The sequence below is a fragment of the Gossypium hirsutum genome, chromosome A01, assembly GCF_007990345.1.
Source record: "Gossypium hirsutum isolate 1008001.06 chromosome A01, Gossypium_hirsutum_v2.1, whole genome shotgun sequence".
In the NCBI taxonomy this organism is placed as follows: Eukaryota; Viridiplantae; Streptophyta; class Magnoliopsida; order Malvales; family Malvaceae; genus Gossypium; species Gossypium hirsutum.
Genome location: NC_053424.1, coordinates 23,988,029 through 24,010,481, shown reverse-complemented (window position 1 = coordinate 24,010,481; position 22,453 = coordinate 23,988,029).

Genomic DNA, 22,453 nt, shown 5'->3' with positions numbered 1-22,453 from the left:
GAACAAGTACAAGAAATTTTGGATACGCGATAACAGTCTGCAGATAAGTACTAAATAACACTGTATGAAACTCTATATGATTGTGAATGTAAAACTGTACAGTATTTGATTGAATATGGTGAGAAAAAGAATATACAGGGTTGTTTGATTTGTTAAACTGAAGAAAGTGGAAGTGATTCGAGATAGTTTAAAGACAGCATTTGATTGTCAGAAATTCTATATGGCTATTGAGTGAAAGAAAAATGATTGGGCTAGAATTGATTCGGGAAACAGGGAATACTTTGAAGAAGATTCAAAATAGACTAAAAGCAGCTTTTGAAAAACATAAATCATATATGGACTTGAAATGTCGGGATATCGAGTATTCTGCTAATGATAAGGTATTTCTTAAAGTTTCACATTGGAAGAAAACTTTGAGGTCTGGATGAAAAAGGGAAATTGAACTCTCGTTCTGTTAGGCTATGTGAAATTGTAGAAAAGTCAGATTGGTAGCGTATCGGTTGGTATTGCCTTTGAAGTTACAGAAAATTTATAAGGTTTTTCAGGATTTGGTACTCAAAAGATATAGAACAAATCTTCCATATGTTACCTCGACAAAGGATTTTGAAATTTGAACTGATTCATTGTATGAAGAAGAAGAACTGACTGATATATTATATTGAAAAGTGAAGTTATAATACTGAGGAAGCAACATGGGAACCGAAAGAAACAGTGAGATCCCTGTATCCCCACCTCTTTTCGAGTAAATTTCGAGGACAAAATTTATTAAAGAGGGAGAAATGTAACGACTCGAATTTTATGGTTATCGGAAAAGTGTATTTTCGGGTCTCAGTTTCTGAAAAATGGATTCGTAAATATTTATTAAAAATATTTACGAAGTTAAGTGGGTAGTTACTTAGAGTTTAATGAAGTGAATTAGCTTAAATTAAGGATAATTAGATAAAAGGATTAAATTGAATAAAGTGTGAAAGTTTAATTATAGAATAAAGAAAATTGAAGGGACTAAATAAGCAAATAAGCCAAAATGAGTACCAAGTGTATGGTAAAAATAAAATACATGTGTAATAAATATTATACATACATTTGTAATACATGTATGTATTTACTTATTATTTAAGTAAATATTATTGTATTAATATTATTTTATATTAATCAAATAAAGTAAATTAATTAATTAATTAAAAGTTGACAAATGTATTATACATATAATAACATGTGTAATACTAATATACATACAATTGTGAAATACAAGTATGTTTACTTATTATATAAGTATATAATTAAATTATATTATTATAATATATATAAAGTAAACGAAATAAAAGAAAAAGAAATGAAAAAGAAGGAAAGAAACAGAATAGCATGAAATGAAACAGAGAAGGAAGGAAGGAAAGAAAGAAAAGAAAGAAAAAAAAGGGAAAATTAGGGATTTGAAGCTTTAAGCTTTAATAGCTAACATCGCACCCAAGGCATCTACGAAGAAAGGAAAAGAAAAGGTGGACAAAGAATAATTCGAGAAATTACGGTTTGTATTTCTATAATCCAAATTTAATTATTAATTTTTATAGTTTAATTTAAATGTTTATGGTAAGAAAATTAAGGTAAGTGTAGTATATTTGATATTGAATTGAGTACTTGTGAAATTATAATTTATATGATATTCGAGCATTGGTATTGAATTTAAAATTGAGTTGGTAAATAATCTAAATTTTAATTATTAATTGTTATATTTTGGTTTATATGTTATTGTAAGAAATTAAGGTAAGTATTAGTAATTGTTATTGAATTGGATTTATATGGATATATGTGGTTGATATGAAAATTGAATATTGGATGTATGTTATATTTGAAAAATATATTGATTGGGAATGTGATGAAATTAATTATGAATATGTGATTATTGTGAAATTTAAATATTTGTTATTGAAAAGTAAAGTGAATTGTATTGATTTGAGAATATATATGATTAATTGAAATGTGTATTGGTTGAAAAAAAATTTGAAAGTGAAATTGAAAACCCTATTAACAGTATTCGGGCTAAGTCAGATATAATTGGCATGCCATAGGATTGGAAAGTGTTCAGGGATACTTCGACCTTGAGTCGATGAGGCACTATAAGTGTCGTACTGTTACTTCGACTTTAAGTCGATGAGGCACCTTGTGTGTTGTACTGTTACTGTTACTCCAGATTATTCCGATGAGGTACTCTGTACCGTACTCTTACTGTTACTGTTTACTTGGGTTGGCCAATGAGGCACTATGTGCCGTACTGTACTGGTGTGATGGTTAGATCCGTGTATCCGTCAGTGTCTGAGACATGTTAATAGGGGTAAATAAAAGTACTGAATGACTGAATGTTACTGAATAATTGATCGTTACTAAATAATTGATTGCTACTGAGCAAATGATTGTTACTGAATAACTAATTGCTACTGAATAATTGAATGTTACTAAATGAAACTGAAAAATTGAGTGACACTGAAAAATATTAACTGGTATTGAGCTTGGATTATACGGGTTACTGAATGAAATGTAATAGTTGAATATTATTTACTGAAATTAAATAGTAAACAGAAGTGTAAGTGTGACATATGAATGGAAAATATTATTGTTTTAATTATTTGTGAATTTATTTTGAAAAGCTAATCGGGTTAATAGATGATAAAGATTGAATAAGTTATAAAGAATTTATCCATGAAATGAATAATTGAATATTTATGATCATTTTATGATTTTAAGTGTATATTATGTTATTAAGTGTTCAGATTATAGAAATACCACTGTGTTCATACTCAGCGTACGGTTTGTTTCCGTGCACAGGATAAGTTAAAGTCAGATCGTTGAATCAGCATCCCAGACCGATCCCAAACTGTAAGTGGAGAAGTATGTTCATTATTGGTAATGGCATGTACCTAGGATGTCAAAAGTGGTTATTTTTGGAAAGTTATTGTAAATGTTGTTATAAATGATAATGGTTGAGTACACAGCTTAATTAAGTTTTGTATAAAGATGCAAATTTGGAAATAATTGTAAATAGGTTTGATTAGTAAATTATCGCTAGGTTTTGTTGATAAAAATTGTGGTACCAATGAAGGTACATTGGCTAGACACTTAAGATTGTTGATTTAATATGTTTTAGATGTGTTTGATCGTAATTTGAGTAAATTAAAAGATTAGAAATTATGTTGTTTGTGGTTTATGATTTGCATGGTTGGTAAACTTGAATTGTAAGACTCATTTTGAGTCTACACGGCCTGGCATACAGGCGTGTGTCTTGGTCGTGTGAAACTAATTTGTTCATAAGTAATAAGTTAGATAGTTATATAGGTAAAGGACACGGGCGTGTCCCCTAGACCACACGGGCGTGTTGGTACTGTTCGATAAGAAAATTTTAAAATTTTGAGAAAAATTTGTAGAGATTTTAAATTAGTCCCGAGTTGATTTTACTGTTCATATTGGACTTCGAGGGCCCATTAAAAGGACGATACATTAAATTTAGGATAAGTGTAAACAATTATATTAAATAATGTCCGTAATTAAACTGTATTGACTGGTAATGCCCATTAATGCTGTTCCAGGGACGGATAAGGGTTAGGGGGTGTTATATGTATAGCCTTAGAGGGAAGTTTAGCAGCCACCTAGGGGCCGTGGACTGGCTAGAGGTGGTAATGGTATGGACCGAGGGTAAAGAGCACCGAGGAGAAGTGCGGGTCAGACTAAGGCGAGGCAACCTGCATTTGTTTATGCTGCTCGACACCAAGAAGATAGGGATGCTCCAGATGTTATCGCCGGTACATTCTTAATTTTTGATATAACTTACAATGTTTCGATGACATAGGTTCTACACACTCCTATGTAGCTAGTTCTATTTCTAAAAACATGGGGATTTCTGTTGAGAACACTTTTAGTGAGGTTACTATACTGAGTCCTTTGGGGCAGTCTGTTCGGTCAGTAAACTTTGTAGAAGTGTTCCGTTAGTGGTGCAAGGGGCTATTTTTTTGGCAAATCTAATGGAGTTTCTGTTTGGGGAATTTGACTTGATTCTAGGTATGGACTAGTTGGTTGAGCACCGTGTTAGGTTGGACTGCGCATCTAATAGGGTTGTTCTAAGGACTGAAGATGATAAAGAAGTGGTTGTGATAGGTGACTGCTGAGATTATCTGTCCAATGTAATCTCTGCGTTTGTGGCTGAGAAATTGGTTCGAAAAGGGTGTGAGGCGTATTTGGCTTACGTCAGTGTTTCTATTTCTAAGGACTCTTCTGTCGAAGATATCAGAACAGTGAGGGATTTTTTGGATGATTTTTTTGAGGAGTTAGTGGGTTTACCTTCTAATCGAGAAGTTGAATTCGGCATTGAGTTTTTACCGGGTACAACTTTGATGTCCATCGTTCCCTACTGAATGGCACCGAAAGAGCTTACGGAGCTTAAGGCTCAACTTCAAGAGCTGTTGGATCGTGGTTTCATCCGCCCTAGTGTGTCTCCGTGGGGGGAACCGGCTCTGTTTGTGAAGAAAAAATATGACACCATGAGAATGTGCATTGATTATCAGTAACTGAATAAATTGACTGTAAAGAATAAGTATCCACTTTCAAGGATCAATGATTTGTTTGATCAGTTCTGAGGGGCTTCTATGTTTTCGAAGATTGATCTTCATTCTGGGCATCATCAATTAAGAGTTAAGGAGGGGGATGTTCATAAGACTGTATTTAGGACTCGTTATAGACGTTACGAGTTCCTAATTATGTTTTTTGGTTTGACGAATGCTCTGACTGCATTCATGGATTTGTTGAACTGAGTGTTTTAGCCATATCTGGATCAGTTCGTCGTGGTTTTCATCGATGATATTCTGCTTTACTCCAATACTAAAGATGAGCATGATGAATATCTTAGAGTAGTGCTTCAAGTTTTCCGTGAAAAATAACTCTGCGCTAAGTTGAGTAAGTGTAAGTTCTAGTTGCGTAAGGTAAATTTTCTGAGGCACGTGGTTTTTGCTGAGGGGATCCGAGTTGATCCTAAAAAGATTGATGCGGTGTTTGATTGGAAACAGCCTAAGAATGTATCTGAAGTTCATAGTTTTCTGGGTTTGCCAGGTTATTATCGGCGGTTTGTTGACGGGTTCTCTCTGATTGTAGCTCATTTGACTAAGCTTCTACGTAAGGGTGTTCATTTTGTTTGGATTGATACGCAACAATCTAGCTTTGAGAAGCTCAAGTTTGTTGTGACTCAGGCTCCTATTTTGATACAACCTAAATCTAGTAAGGAGTTTGTGGTGTACAGTGATGCGTCACACGTCGGTTTGAGATGTGTATTGATGCAAGATGGAAAAGTTATGACTTATGCATCTCGTCAGCTTATGACACATGAAGGGAACTATTTGACACATGATCTCGAGTTACTGCTGTAGTTTTTGCATTGAAAATCTAGAAGCACTATTTATATAGTGAGAGGTGTATTATCTACACTGATCACAAGAGCCTCAAGTATCTTCCTACTCAGAAGGAGTTGAACCTTAGGTAGCAACGCTGGATTGAGCTGCTTAAAGATTATGACTGCACGATAGAGTATCATCTTAGTAAGGCCAATGTGGTGGCCGATGCTCTAAGTTGTAAAATGATGACTGATTTGAGAGCGATGTTAACTGTCCTTAGTCTGTTTGATGATGGTAGTCTGTTAGCCGAGTTACAAGGTAGGTCTGTAATATCCTGAATTAGGGCTTAATTGGAATAGTGGTTTCGTGACCATAAATCCGAGATAGAAATAATTATTTTATAATTATTTTGATGATTATGATATGATTGCATGATTGTGTGAAAATTTCGTGATGAAATTCTATGCCTAAAGTGCTCAAATTGAAAGTAGGGACTAAATCGAATAAGTTGCAAAATTTGCATTCTAGAAGTTTTTAGTATGAAATTGCATTGAAATATTAATTAGGAGATCTTAAATAGCAATTTGACCAATTTTAAGTTCATGGACAAAATTAGGACATAGAAGGAATTTTTTGAAAGTTTAGTAGTAAGGGCATTTTGGTCATTTAGTTATTAAAATGAATTAAAAACAAAATTAAAAGCCAATTTTTGTCCATCTTCTTCATTAAGCCGAAATTTCAAGGGTTCTCTATAGTTAGGGTTTGTTTCAAGCTTCCAAGCTCCATAGTAAGTGATTCCAAGCCCCGTTTTTAATATTTTTTACGTTTTTAGAATCCCGGTAGCTCGATTAAGCTTATGTTAGCAATAATTCAACCTAGGGTTTATATTTGGAAAAATACCCATAGGTGAAATTTGTGTATTTTGATGTTTTATGATAGAATATGGGGTTTTAAATTATGTTAGACAACTTGTGCTACTCGATTTTGAGTGAGAACGAGTAAAAGGGCTTAATCGGCAAAAATACCTAATAGTCACAAGTATATGTTAGAGTAAGAATTTGATGTTTCCATAGAAGGGAAAAATGATCAGCATGTTAGAAAATATAAGAATAAGGAATAAAGTTTAATTCCCGAGCCTAGGGGTAAAAGTGTAATTTTTCCAAAGTTCGTATTAAATGCTGTTTCGATGAATGTATGTATTGAATAAGATTAATTTGGCATTATAGATCAAGAGAACCGAGATTCAAGTCGCGATCGAGGAAAAGAAAAGATTGTGGACTAAATTGCAAAATCTTTATATTTTGGTACCAAGGTAAGTTCATGTGTAAATAATGTAGCATAAATGTTATTTTTAAGTTATTAATGCTAATTATATGATATGCTGATTTTTAATCGTGAAATATTATGCTTTGTGGTTAATATTGAGTAATATGCAAATTATGTTTACTACTTGATAAATATGAATTGCTACCGAGTATCGGTTCCGATATTCCATGGAAGACGGCAAATGTGAGATCGAGGGAAAAAGCCCGTTTGAACCTTAGGAATAGATTAGGACACAAGTGACATGTCACTAGGATGGTTGAGCATCCGAACTCGTTGAGTTGAGTCCGAGTTCACTTATAGATACGAATGTCCGAACTCGTTGAGTTGAGTCCGAGTTCGTGAAATGTAACTAGGCATTCAAACTCGTTGAGTTGAGTCCGAGTTCACTTATGGATGCGAACGTCTGAGCTCGTTGAGTTGAGTCCGAGTTCACTTAGGGGCGGGTTACATGATTTCTTGATTACATATGAGGCACTTATGTGCAAATTATCCGTGTATCCGAGTTGTATTCCGATGTGTTCAACAGGTGAAATTTCTAGTGAAATGAAAGAACACTTAAGATGCAAGCGACGTATTGGTAAGTGTTGTGAAATGGACACTTTGGAAAGGTATGTTCTTAACCCCCTGGGTTGATTATAAGTACAACAACGATATGGTGGTAAGATGGTGAATGATGTTTAGAAATATGACATATGTTTTGGTGATACCGTTCTAAAGTTGTTTGGCATATTTGTATTGTTATGTTACTTGTTATTTATATATGAACTTACTAAGCATTTATGCTTACTCCCTCCTCTTTATTTACTATAGTTTTGAACAAGCCAGCTCGGGAATCGGGACGGGTCGAAGGTTCGATCACACTATCTAAAGGACTTTCATCTGGGTAAATGGCTTGTAAAACTTAAGTATGGCATGTATAGCAATATACTTATTTTGTGTAAATAATTTTATGATATAGCCATGATTGGTTGAGAAAATGTTTGATATTGATAAGTCATGGTGATGGTTAAATTTAGATCATGTTTGATATCATGGAAGTTTAATAGGTTATCTAGTTCATAACAACTCATGAAAAGATGAAACTTGCCTTAAAACAGAATATTGCTGCAGCAATGACATGAATTTTAAAAATCACTAAATATAGTATAAATGGAACTAAATGATGAGTAAGTTATGAAATTGAAGCTTAATGAGTCTTTTTTCATGTGGATTGAACAAAACAGGGATATAAATTATATTTTATGAGATATTTAAACTTTTGTGAAACAGGGCTAGAGTGATTTCTGGATCCCCTGTTCTAATTTTAAAAATTCATAATAAATTTTAAAAAAATAATTATAAGTTTTTATTTATATTTACAGATTCCTTATTGAGTCTAGTTTTAATAGAAACAAACCTCATAGTCATTGAAATTCTGTATAGAGAGATATCTGATTCGTAATACACAGAAGTCAGAGTAGTCGAACCTTGAAATAGGGGAGAATTTAACTAATAAAATGTACTAATTGGCCCAACCAAAAATTCTAGAAAAAATTTAGTAAATATATATATGAGTCTATATGTAGGGAAAATTTACAGATTTTGATTTTGAGTTTTGTAACTCGAGATATGATTTTTCTTGTAACTGTGACGCGGGTAGCTAGAAAGCTGTGAATGTAGAAACAAATGATTTGAAGTTCTTAATTTGATAAATTATGTTCGGTAACCCCTCAAGCTCGACTCCGGTGACGGTTTCGGGTGTGGGGGCGTTACATTTGGTGGTATCAGAGCAGGTTTAGTCGGTTCTCGGACTACGTGTTGTATGTACGGATTTTGCTATACATGCCATATGTATGAATTGTGATAGTGTGACGACTTCTGCCTTTTTAAATGATTTTTATATAGTAAATGGATCCCGATCCAGCTGTGGCAGATGAAGTAGAGAGTAATGTGCCAGCTCCGGCTGAAGGGGCAGCGCCGACTGAAAACCCACCCGCTACTGTTGGTTAGGGTGGAGGAGAAAGGGATTGGGAAGCCTTTCTCCAAATGATGAGTGCATGGTACACTGAGTTCGTTCGTACGAACCCAAATGTACGACCTCCCCCACCTCCCCAAATTCCTCAACCTATGCCTCCGATGCCTCAGGGAGTGGATATGATAAAATTTCACAGAACCCCCGTTGACAGAATTCGTAAACAAGGGGATGAAGAATTTAGAGCAAATATTGATGATGATGCAGAGAAAGCAGAGTTCTGGCTTGAAAATTCTATCCGGGTATTTGATGAATTATCTTGTACACCTGAAGAATGTTTGAAATGTGCTACATCTTTGATGAGAGATTCAACCTATAATTGGTGGAAGACTTTGATTTTGGTGGTACCGAAAGAGAGGGTAACCTGGGAATTCTTTCAAGAAGAGTTTCGAAAAAAAATATATTAGTGAAAGATTTATTGATCAGAAATGTAAAGAGTTTCTTGAGCTGAAGCAAGGTAATATGACAGTCTCAGAATATGAAAGAGAGTTTGTTCGATTGAGTAAGTATGCCAGGGAATATGTTCCTACAGAAGCCAAGATGTGCCGACGATTTGAAGACGGGCTTAACGAAGACATTAAGGTATTTGTTGGGATCCTTGAACTAAAAGAAATGGTGGTACTTGTCGATCGAGCTTGCAAGGCTGAAGAATTACTGAAGGAAAAGAAAAAGGTAGAATCTGAAACACGAAATTGGAAGAAAAGACCAATGAGTAATGCACCCTCACAACAAACCGGAAAGTCAAGAAATATGAATCCTCGTTCCCAAGTTTTAGCTGGGCAATCATATGGAAATTTTAAGAAGCGAAATGTGGGTCCTAAATCTCAGACTACTTCTGCGGCTATTGTGGGAAATACGAGATTTGTTAAACCCGAGTGCCAGCGGTATGGTAGAAATCATTTTGGTCCGTGCAGAGCAAATGAATGTTTTTAATGTGGTTCTCCGGATCATTTTATTAGAGACTGCCCAGAGAGAGCTGAGAAAGAAAAATTTCAGAGTGTAAAAGCTAGTGGTGCAAACTCGAGGGGAAAGTATCCAAGAAAAGCTGGAAGTGAAACAAGCAGTAAGAATATAGCCAGAGATGCAGCAGTTAGATTTGAAGGAAGAGCCCCGGCTAGAACTTATGCTATTAAAGCGCGTGAAGATGCTTCCTCACCCGATGTGATTACCGATACATTTTCTCTTTATGATATTAATGTTATTGCTTTGATTGATCCTGGTTCTACTCATTCATATGTATGCATGAAACTGGTGTCTAGTATGAATATACCTGTTGAGAACACAGAATTTATGATTAGAGTGTCGAATCCACCAGGCAATTGTGTGATAGTTGATAAAGTATGCAAGAAATGCCCTTTAATGATTCGGGGTCATTACTTTCTGGCCGACTTGATGTTGTTGCCGTTTGATGAATTTGATGTTATTTTGGGTATGGATTGGTTGACATTGCATGATGCTATAGTAAATTGCAAAGAAAAGGTTATAGAATTAAAATGTGAAAGTGGTGAAATCTTGCGGGTTGAACCAAACAAATCAGAGGCAATATTTAGTATGATTTCTTCGATGTCGGCTTAGAGATATTTGAGAAAGGGTTATGAAGCTTATTTGGCGTATGTAATTAATACAAAAGAAGTTGAAAAGAAAGTTGAATCAATGCCGGTTGTGTGTGAATTTGCGGATGTATTTCCAGAAGAATTGCCGGGTTTGCCTCCAGTCAGGGAAGTAGAATTTGGTATAGATTTGATACCGGGAACAGCTCCGATCTTGATTGCTCTATATAGAATGGCACCAACAGAGTTGAAAGAATTAAGTCGTAGTTGCAAGAGTTGACTGATAAAGGCTTTGTGAGACCAAGTTTTTCACCTTGGGGTGCTCCCGTGTTATTTGTGAAAAAGAAGGATGGTTCTATAAGATTATGTGTTGATTATCGGCAGTTAAACAAGGTGACAATCAAAAACAAGTATCCATTGCCGAGAATTGATGATTTGTTTGATCAGCTAAAAGGAGCGACATGGTTTTCAAAGATTGACTTGAGATCTGGGTATTATCAGCTGCGAGTGAAAGAGTCAGATGTGCCTAAAACTGCTTTTAGAACAAGTACGGTCATCATGAATTTTTAGTTATGCCATTCGGGTTGACAAATGCTCCTGCTGTGTTTATGGACTTAATGAATCGCATATTTCGGGCATACCTGGACAGATTTGTTATGGTGTTTATAGATGATATTTTAATTTATTCAAAAGATGAGACAGAGCATGCTGAGCATTTGAGGATAGTTTTGCAAACTTTGAGAGATAAGCAGCTGTATGCTAAGTTTAGTAAAAGTGAATTTTGGCTCCGGGAAGTTGGATTTTTGGGTCATATTGTTTCAGGTGATGGTATACTGGTTGATCCTAGTAAAATTTCAGCCATTGTTGATTGGAAACCACCGAAAAATGTAACTGAAGTTAGGAGTTTCTTGGGGCTAGCTGGGTATTATCAACGGTTTGTAAATGGATTTTCTATAATTGTTGCTCCTATGACTAGACTACTCTGAAAGGATGTTAAATTTGAATGGACGGAAGAATGTCAACAGAGTTTCGAAGAATTGAAAAAGTTATTAACTGAAGCACCAGTGTTGATACAACCCGAATCAGGTAAAGAATTTATGGTGTATAGTGATGCTTCTCTAAATGGTTTGGGGTGTGTACTCATGCAAGAAGGAAAAGTGGTGGCTTATGCTTCAAGGCAGTTAAAACCTCATGAGAGGAATTATCCTACTCACGATTTGGAATTGGCTGCAGTGGTGTTTGCTTTGAAGATTTGGCGACATTATTTGTATGGTGAAAAGTGCCGAGTATATACCGATCACAAAAGTCTTAAATACTTGATGTCACAAAAAGACTTGAATTTGAGACAGCGAAGATGGTTAGAGTTATTGAAAGATTATGAGCTTGTTATTGATTATCATCCGAGAAAAGCGAATGTGGTTACCGATGCTTTAAGCAGAAAGTTGTTGTTTACTTTGAGAGTTATGAACACTCAGTTGAAAATGTCAGATGACGGTTTGATTCTAGCAGAGTTAAGAGCAAGACCGATGTTTTTACAAGAGATTTTTGAAGCTCAGAAAAATGATCAAGATTTGCTAGCCAAGAGAAAACAGTGTGAAGCTGATACGGGATCAGATTTCAGAATCAGTTCTGATGGTTGTTTGATGTTTAAAAATCAGATTTGTGTATCCAAAAATGATGAGTTAATTCAAAAGATTTTGCATGAAGCACATAATGGTTGTTTGGTGGTTCATCCAGGCAGTACAAAGATGTATAATGACTTAAAGAAAATGTACTGGTGGAGTGGAATGAAAAGAGATATTTCTGAGTTTGTATCAAAGTGCTTAGTTTGTCAACAAGTGAAAACTGAACACCAAGTACCTTCGGGATTACTTCAGCCTATTATGGTTCCTGAATGGAAATGGGATCGGATTACTATGGATTTTATATCAGGGTTGCCGTTAACTCCAGGGAAGAAAAATGCCATTTGGGCAATAGTTGACAGACTGACTAAATTGGCTCATTTTATTCCGGTACGTACAGATTATTCTCTAAATAAGTTGGCTGAATTGTATATCCGAGAGATTGTTAGACTTCATGGGATACCTTTGTCAATCATTTCGGATAGAGATCCAAGGTTTACCTCACGGTTTTGGCAAAAGTTGCAAGAGGCATTAGGTACAAAGTTAAATTTCAGCACTGCCTTTCATCCACAAACTGATGGACAATCAGAGAGAGTAATTCAGATTCTTGAAGACATGCTCAGATGTTGCGTATTGGAATTTCAAAATAGTTGGGAAAGGTACTTACCATTGGTAGAATTTGCTTATAATAATAGTTATCAGACGAGTTTGAAGATGGCACCTTATGAAGCATTATATGGTCATAAATGTTGGACGCCATTGTATTGGACTGAACTCAAGGAAAATTAGATTTATGGAGTTGATTTAATAAAAGAAACCGAAGAAAAGGTGAAAGTGATTCGAGATTGTTTGAAAGCTGCTTCAGATAGATAGAAATCTTATGCGGATTTGAAACGAAAAGAAATGGAGTTTCAAGTTGGTGATAAGGTATTTTTGAAAGTGTCTCCATGGAAGAAAGTCCTTAGATTTGGACGAAAGGGCAAGTTAAGTCCGCGTTTTATTGGACCGTATGAAATAATTGAAAAAGTTGGACCGGTAGCATATCGGCTAGCGCTACCACCTAAATTAGAGAAGATTCATGATGCGTTTCACATATCTATGCTACGTCGGTATCGTTTGGATCCTTCACATATAATTTCACCGACCGAAGTTGAACTACGACCACAAATCTGAGATAGAAATAATTATTTTATAATTATTTTGATGATTATGATATGATTGCATGATTGTGTGAAAATTTCGTGATGAAATTCTATGCCTAAAGTGCTTAAATTGAAAGTAGGGACTAAATCGAATAAGTTGCAAAATTTGCATTCTAGAAGTTTTTAGTATGAAATTGCATTGAAATATTAATTAGAAGATCTTAAATATCAATTTGACCAATTTTAAGTTCATGGACAAAATTAGGACATGGAAGGAATTTTTGGAAAGTTTAGTAGTAAGGGCATTTTGGTCATTTAGTTATTAAAATGAATTAAAAACAAAATTAAAAGCCAATTTTTGTCCATCTTCTTCATTAGGCCGAAATTTCAAGGGTTCTCCATAGTTAGGGTTTGTTTCAAGCTTCCAAGCTCCATAGTAAGTGATTCCAAGCCCCGTTTTTAATGTTCTTTACGTTTTTAGAATCCCGGTAGCTCGATTAAGCTTATGTTAGCAATAATTCAACCTAGGGTTTATATTTGGAAAAATACCCATAGGTGAAATTTGTGTATTTTGATGTTTTATGATAGAATATGGGGTTTTAAATTATGTTAGACAACTTGTGCTACTCGGTTTTGAGTGAAAACGAGTAAAAGGGCTTAATCGGCAAAAATACCTAATAGTCACAAGTATATGTTAGAGTAAGAATTTGATGTTGCCATAGAAGGGAAAAATGATCAGCATGTTATAAAACATAAGAATAAGGAATAAAGTTTAATTCCCGAGCCTAGGGGTAAAAGTGTAATTATGCAAAAGTTTAGGGGCAAAAGTTTAATTTTTCCAAAGTTCGTATTAAATGCTGTTTCGATGAATGTATGTATTGAATAAGATTAATTTGGCAATATAGATCAAGAGAAACGAGATTCAAGTCGCGATCGAGGAAAAGAAAAGATTGTGGACTAAATTGCAAAATCTTTATATTTTGGTACCAAGGTAAGTTCATGTGTAAATAATGTAGCATAAATGTTATTTTTAAGTTATTAATGCTAATTATATGATATGCTGATTTTTAATCGTGAAATATTATGCTTTGTTGTTAATATTGAGTAATATGCAAATTATGTTTACTACTTGATAAATATGAATTGCTACCGACTTCGGTTCTGATATTCCATGGAATACGGCAAATGTGAGATCGAGGGAAAAAGCCCGTTTGAACCTTAGGAATAGATTAGGATACAAGTGACATGTCACTAGGATGGTTGAGCATCCGAACTCGTTGAGTTGAGTCCGAGTTCACTTATGGATTCGAATGTCCGAACTCGTTGAGTTGAGTCCGAGTTCGTGAAATGTAACTAGGCATCCGAACTCGTTGAGTTGAGTCCGAGTTCACTTATGGATGCGAACGTCTGAGCTCGTTGAGTTGAGTCCGAGTTCACTTAGGGGCGGGTTACATGATTTCTTGATTACATATGAGGCACTTACGTGCAAATTATCCGTGTATCCGAGTTGTATTCCGATGTGTTCAACGGGTGAAATTTCTAGTGAAATGAAAGAACACTTAAGATGCAAGCGACGTATTGGTAAGTGTTTTGAAATGGACACTTTGGAAAGGTATGTTCTTAACCCTCGAGTTGATAATAGATACAACAACGATAAGGTGGCAAGATGATGAATGATGTTTAGAAATATGACATATGTTTTGGTGATACCATGCTAAAGTTGTTTGGTATATTTGTATTGTTATGTTACTTGTTATTTACATATGAACTTACTAAGCATTTATGCTTACTCCCTCCTCTTTATTTACTGTAGTTTTGAACAAGCCAGCTCGGGAATCGGGACGGGTCGAAGGTTCAATCACACTATCTAAAGGACTTTCATCTGGGTAAATGACTTGTAAAACTTAAGTATGGCATGTATAGCAATATACTTATTTTGTGTAAATAATTTTATGATATAGCCATGATTGGTTGAGAAAATGTTTGTTATTGATAAGTCATGGAGATGGTTAAATTTAGATCATGTTTGATATCATGGAAGTTTAATAGGTTATCTAGTTCATAACAACTCATGAAAAGATGAAACTTGCCTTAAAACAGAATATTGCTGCAGCAATGACATGAATTTTAAAAATCACTAAAAATAGTATAAATGAAGCTAAATGATGAGTAAGTTATGAAATTGAAGCTTAATGAGTCTATTTTCATTTGGATTGAACAAAACAGGCATATAAATTATATTTTATGAGATACTTAAACTTTTGTGAAACAGGGCTAGAGTGATTTCTGGATCCCCTGTTCTAATTTTAAAAATTCATAATAAATTTTATAAAAATAATTAGAAGTTTTTATTTATATTTACAGATTCCTTTATTAAGTCTAGTTTTAAGAGAAACAAACCTCATAGTCATTAAAATTCTGTATAGAGAGATATATGATTTGTAATACACAGAGGTCAGAGCAGTCGAACCCTGAAACAGGGGAGACTTTAACTAATAAACTGTAGTAATTGGCCCAACCAAAAATTCTAGAAAAAAATTATTAAATAGATATATGAGTCTAGATTTATTGAAACTTTACGGATTTTGATTTCGAGTTTCGTAACTCGAGATATGATTTTTCTTGTAACTGTGACGCGGGTAGCTAGAAAGCTGTGAATGTAGGAACAAATGATTTGAAGTTCTTAATTTGATAAATTATGTTCGGTAACCCCTCAAGCTCGACTCCGGCGACGGTTTTGGGCATGGGGGTGTTACAAGGTCAACTTGGATTGATCAGATTCAGGATAAGTAATTAGGGGATAAGTCTCTTGGTTTGCAGTTTCATCGGATTAAGAGTGGCAGTACTTCTGATTTTGGGCTGAATAATGATGAGGTACTATGTTTTCGAGGTCGGATTTATGTGTCAAATGATTCGGATTTGAGGTAGTCAATTCTGAGGGAGGCATATAGTAGCCCTTATGCCATGCATCCCGGTGGTAATAAAATGTATCACGACCTTCGTGAGCTGTACTAGTGGCCAGGTTTGAAGCGTGAGGTTACGGATTTCATTGCTCATTTTCTGACGTGTCAGCAAGTTAAGGCTGAGCACCAGTTGCCTTCGGGTTTGTTACAGCCAGTTAAGATTCCCTTATGGAAATGAGAACGTGTGATGATGGACTTTGTTAGTGGGTTGCCCTTGACACCTACTAAGAAGGATTATGTTTGGGTCATCGTAGATCGATTGACTAAGTCTGCTCATTTTATTCCAGTTCAGACAGACTTTTCTCTGCAGAAGTTAGCGAAGCTGTATATCTCCGAGATTGTAAGACTGCATGGGGTTCCTGTTTCGATTATTTCTGATAGAGATTCTCGCTTCACTTCTCGGTTCTAAAAGAAATTGCACGAGGCTCTAGTTTGAGATTGGACTTTAGTACTATATTCCATCCTCAGACCGATAGTCAATCTGAGAGGGTGATTCAGATACTAGAGGATATGCTTTGGAGCTGTGTAATTGATTTACGAGGTAGTTGGGAGGATTATCCACCTCTAGTTGAGTTCGCCTATAATAACTATTTCCAGCCTAGCATTCAGATGGCACCTTACGAGGCTTTATATGGTCGTAAGTGTCGTACTCTGCTATGTTGGACTGAGTTGGGTAAGCGTCGGGTTTTGGGTCCTGAGTTGGTTTCTGAGATCGAAGATAAAGTTAGACCGATTCGGGATTGTCTGAAGGTAGCTTTTGATAGACAAAAATCTTATGCTAATCTGAAGAGACGTGATATTGAGTACTCTGTGGGGGATTTCGTGTTTCTTAAGGTTTCTCTGTGGAAGAAAGTTCTGAGGTTCGGTCGTAAGGGCAAGTTGAGCCTTAGGTTTATTGAGCCGTATCGAATTCTGGAGCATGTGGGACCAGTCGCTTATCAGTTGAAGCTACCTCTAGAGTTTGACCGTATCCATAATGTCTTTCACGTCTCGATGTTGGGGCGGTATAGGTGTGATCAATCTCACGTTGTCTCTGTTGAGGAGATTGAGGTTAGACCGGATTTAACTTTTGAAGAGGAGCCAGTTCAGATTCTAGATCGAGATGTTAAAATTCTGAGGAGGAAGCCCATACTGTTAGTAAAGGTTCTGTGGCGGAATCATGGCACTAAGAAAGCCACGTGGAAACCTGAGGACTCGATGCGTCAGTAGTATCCTCATCTGTTCTGATCAGGTAAATTTTGAGGTCAAAATTTCTTTTAGGGGGTAGAGTTGTAACGCCCTGAATAATTTATTTTTATTTCTATAAATATTTGACACAACTGCGTATCTACTTCAGTGGTTGAGTGTTTTGGGTGTATGTGAGAAGTCTTGGGTTCAAGTCTCTACTTTACCAAATTTTGTTACTTTTCTAATCTAAGCCTTACCCTTGTGGAGTGGGCTTATATAAAATTTTCTGTGAATTCTTATTAGAATGAGCCTGCTGATTTGAGTGGTAATGGAGTTGGTGTGTTGGAGGTCCAATGTTCGAATTCCTACGCGAGCGTGGGTATTATTTTTACTCAATTGTATTAGAATTCTAAGTAGTGGGTAGTTTTGATTGAGAAAATCTGGGCATATGCTATCATATCTGATTTTATTTTATTTTTAATGTTTTTTCCCAAAAATCATTGTTTCTTTCTGACGTTATTCATCTTCCAAAACAAAGAAAAATCCCTAATTTTGTTTTTTCTCATTTACTCTTTAACGGAGGATTTAATTCTTTTCTTCCATTCTTTGCCTCTGCCTCTAATCCTTGTTTTTGTGCGTTTCGAACGTTTGGTTTTGGTGTAATCGGTAAGTGGGCTTGCATTTGCATTCTTTTACCGTTTGGTTTCTGAAGGTTGAATCTTTGTTGTATCTTTTGCGTAGGAGAAGTGGTGGAAACAACAGTTTTTTTTCAACGATCGAATCTGTGCGAGTGAACAGGGGTGTAAACGGTAAGTAAGTACGCATTATTCGGTTTAGATTTTAGGGGTTTGTTAATCGATGGCTAAATTCATTGTGGGTATTCTGTTTTTACGTTCCGGAGGGCTCGATATTACTTTTACATCATAAGTGTACCCATTACACTGGAAATCGAGTTTCAGCGAAAATCAAAATTGCAAACTGTCGACACCACATAGTTGTACGGTCACTTGTGTAGTTAGCCGTGTGTGAGGACACAGCCGTGTGGTCGACGAAGGCGTGGCTGTGCGCAGGACACAATCATGTGGTGACTTGATTGTGGCCGTGTGGGCTACACGGGCTAGGCCAAGTTAGGCGTGTAGGCCACACGGGCGTGTGGGTTTTGGGGCTAGGATGTGTGGGCCCACACGGGCGTGTGGGGTCTATTTTTATGAAATTTTCCTTAGGGTTGCATGGGTCGTTCTGATCGACTATAGGCCTACCGTAGAGCCGGTAAAGGTTAACCAAACCTTAGTTTAAGTGAACTGGTAATCTGATAATATGCTCTGAGTAGGACTCTATTAAGCATGTTTGTCTGATCTGTTATATGTATACCTGATATCTGTACTTAAACATGTTGAACATGTCTAATCTGTAAATTTTGTATCTGATTTCTGTAACTATTTTGGGGTGGTATTGGTATATGTGGAGGAAGTGTTCTGTATAGCGTTATCGCCTGAGCGGCTTGTCTGCATATTATTTGATATGTGTCGTAATGGAACGATATGGTGTGTAAAGATGGGTGGGTGTTTTTAACCCCATATGGTGTGATGGGATGGTTAGAGTTGGTATGTAAAGGATGGGGGTAGGACTTTACATATCTGTTTCTGCTATCTTAATCTGAATCTGAGACTATATCTGACTGTGTGTATAACTCTGTATGTTTTGCATGTCTAATTCTGTTGGGTTGCACACTGAGTTTACGAAAACTCACATCTGTTTGTCTGTTCTGTTCAGGTAATCCTCAGACTTAAGCGGATTGTGCAGCAGAGACTCAGCAGTGACCACTTAACCGTAAACTGTTAAAACTTGCTCATTTATGGTTTTATTTAATATTTGGTTTTCAATTGAAAGTTTGTAATTCATGGGACTTTCTGGACTGTATGGACTTTTAATTGTTCGTTTTGGTCTCGTTACTCGATAATATGCATGCTTCAACAAAACTTTTTCCTGTAAAATGATGGTTTTACGCAAACTAAGGTTTTTCTAAAAACACGACTGCATTTTTTAACTATAACGGTTTCAAGGCTTCCGCTGTAATAAGTTTTTGGCAAAAGAGCTAACTAATTGGTGTTTTCAATAAATTATAAATGTATGTAAATTATGAAATGTTAATGGTTTGATGAGACAATTCCATTTTCAGAAGACCAATTCTTTGTGACATCACCGAATTTAGCCATAACATATAGGTCAGGTTTAGGGTGTTATAGTGCCCCTATCACTAGCGCACATAGTAATTTTCTTAATGACATTCCATTTATATCCTACTAATTCTCATTTTGTTTACTTGGACATTTAAACTATACCCTTTTTTTTTCATTTTCTCAACAAATAAAGCAAATTCAATTTTTTTATTTTTACAATTTAGCCCTTGTTTAAATAAAGTTAATAATCATTAAATTTCACGTAGCATCTATTTCATCAACAATTAACATTTCATTTATATACTTCATATCAATATTTATTTCACTTATCTAAATTTTACACTCTTTACAATTTATTCATTTTTCATCAAATTCACTACGCATACACTTTCCGATTCATAACAAAAATGCAATTTCATATTTAAATATTTCATAAAACCAATCATCATTTTCATAGGTAAATAATTTCCATTATATTACAAACCAATTTGTAATTTTCTATTTAGGGTTTATTTAAGCAAATAAACTTCTTAATATACCTATAACAAAATGATTGAATAAATCTTTTTCTTCTTTATTCACTCCTCGACCACCCTTTTGCCTTTATCCCCAAATTGTTCTTCACTTCTCTTCTCATTCTCTTCATTAACACAATACATATACAACATTTAATATCAAAACAAAAATCACATGCTATTTACATGCATTTTAATGAGATAAATATGAAGTCCTACAATAAAATTTATCATCCTTATCTTAATCTTACTCAAAATCCTTAATTTTTCTTCACTTTTCTTTCTCCTCCAAAATGACTATTAGCTAGTTTTACAAGATGATAAGCTTATTATGGAGTTGTTCTCTTAATTTTACTAAAATATCTGAAGAAGTTTTAGAGTTTAAAGTTTTGAAAACATGTTGAAAATGAAAGAGGGGCTAAAATGAAAGAAAATCAAAACTTAGAAAAATGAAGGGAGAGAAGTGAGGGGGGAGCTTGAAATATGATAATGAATAGATTTTTCTTTTTTCTCTCTACATCTTTCTATGCACTAAAATTATGTACTCATCTTTCTCTTCTTTGTTTTTTTTTAATATTTAATTAATAAAATTTCAATCATCTCAATGCCAGATGTATGATACCTATTTACTTTCAACATCATCCACTCCTTTCTGAGTACCTATTTACTTTCAACATCATCCACTCCTTTCTAAACTTCTATGGAAAAATTCCACTCCAAATCCTCACCCTTTTCTCATTCATTTAATCTAGTAATTTTTTATTTCTAATTTTTGCATTATAGCCCGACAGTTCTCATACTTTTTACAATTTAGTCTATTGCTTAAATTAATTTTCCTAAATTCAAGTCTTTTTTTTAATTTCTTATAATATCCAATTACCTTCCCTACTAACATTAATAATTCTATCTTTGTGTACTCCAAAAATTTCGAACACCTGTCAACTTAAATACTGTTCATATTCCGAAGGATGTCAAGAGTGTTACAAACTTCTTGAAGTCACCAAAGGTGTTTAATTTCTTTTGCAAAAACTTCACCCGAGTGAACCTTGAATAATTACCTATACAAGTAATAGGTTCAATTAGCCTATAATAATTGTTTAACGTTTTGACATCCTTCATAAATAGTTTGTCTTATTTACCAATTACCTTGCACCTCTCCTTTGTGAAATTCACCAACATACATCGATTACAAAGTTGGTTGAGCTAATTAAGTTTAGCTTTCAATCATTCCACAAGAAACATAATTTGGGTGAGGGCTCCCTCTTCAATGATTCTTCCCTTTTTACCATCACCAAAGGTTAACTTGGTTTCATGGTTTTATTGAAAATTGTTGGAATAACTTCTATTCTAATCATGTTCCAAGAACACCCATTATCAAAGTACCAAATATGCTCAATGGTAGCCTTCAAGGATCGATAAGCAACAATGAGACATCTTTGATCTTTTCTTCTCCAAACAAGTTTTTCCTTCTACCTTATGTTAGTTGCAACTTGAGTTGCAACCAAAGATGCAACTGCCTGTTTTATCTAAAATCTTTTAGGAACCTGTAACACATTGGTTACCATAGAATGTCACACAATTTTCTCATTATTTTTGTAGTGACTTTCACTATGAACAATTTCAATTTTCTTGGAGCATTCAAGTTGATTTACAACTCCTTAAGCTTTGACAAGAACTGTTGATTCATTGTCGTATTCTTTTTCGTCAATGTATCCCAATCCAACTTTGCCTAGTTCTCTTCTTCCGATGGTTAGAATTTTGCCTAGCATTCTGCTTCTTGATTCTGGCCTTTTTAGTATAGATCGAGTAGTTGTCAACTCTTTCTTCGTTGCATCAAGTTTGTCAACTTTAGAAAGTAGTCTTCCTTTTGGATCATTTTTCCAAGCTTCTAGTTCTCTTGCTTCTGTAAGTTCTTATTAGTTAGTCACGCCTAACCTCATTATCTAGCATTGTCTTATAAATGCCCATAAAATCCTCATAGATTTGGCATTGTTGTTGCTTTAGTTCTCCGAGTCTGTTGCAACTGTTGACACAACTTGAAAAGTACAAGCCTCATAATTTCTCAAGTTTTCTTCATCTCTATCTTACTTGAAGAATCTTCATCGCTCCAGGTTATTCACTCGGCTTGAATGTGTCCCTGACCCTAGCAATTGTGACACTAAATGTCTTTCTTTTTCCCCTTACAAGCTTCTTCATTGCTTACTACTATCTTTCTTTTGCCTTTATTAAAGTTACAACCTCCTTCAAAAATTTTTGCTCTTCCTAGCTAGTTTTTGAATGCGCTATTTAAATTTTTATTAAGAAGGGCTAGCTACTATTTCAAATCCTTAATGGTATTTTATCCTTTAATTGCAACTAAGGATGCATCTTGTGGTGCATTATTATTTTATACCTTACCGTTACTTTTCTTAGTCTCTTCAATATTCATCTCAAAGGTTTGTAGGAACCCAATAAATTCATCAATCCTTAATATGCATCTTTGGCATTTTCTATAGTAGTCACTTTGATCATAAATCATCCAGTGAATACCTTTTAAACCTCTCTGACAAGCTTAGTATTCCAATAATCCTCGCCAAGAGCAAAAACGCGGTGAATGTATTAATGCCTT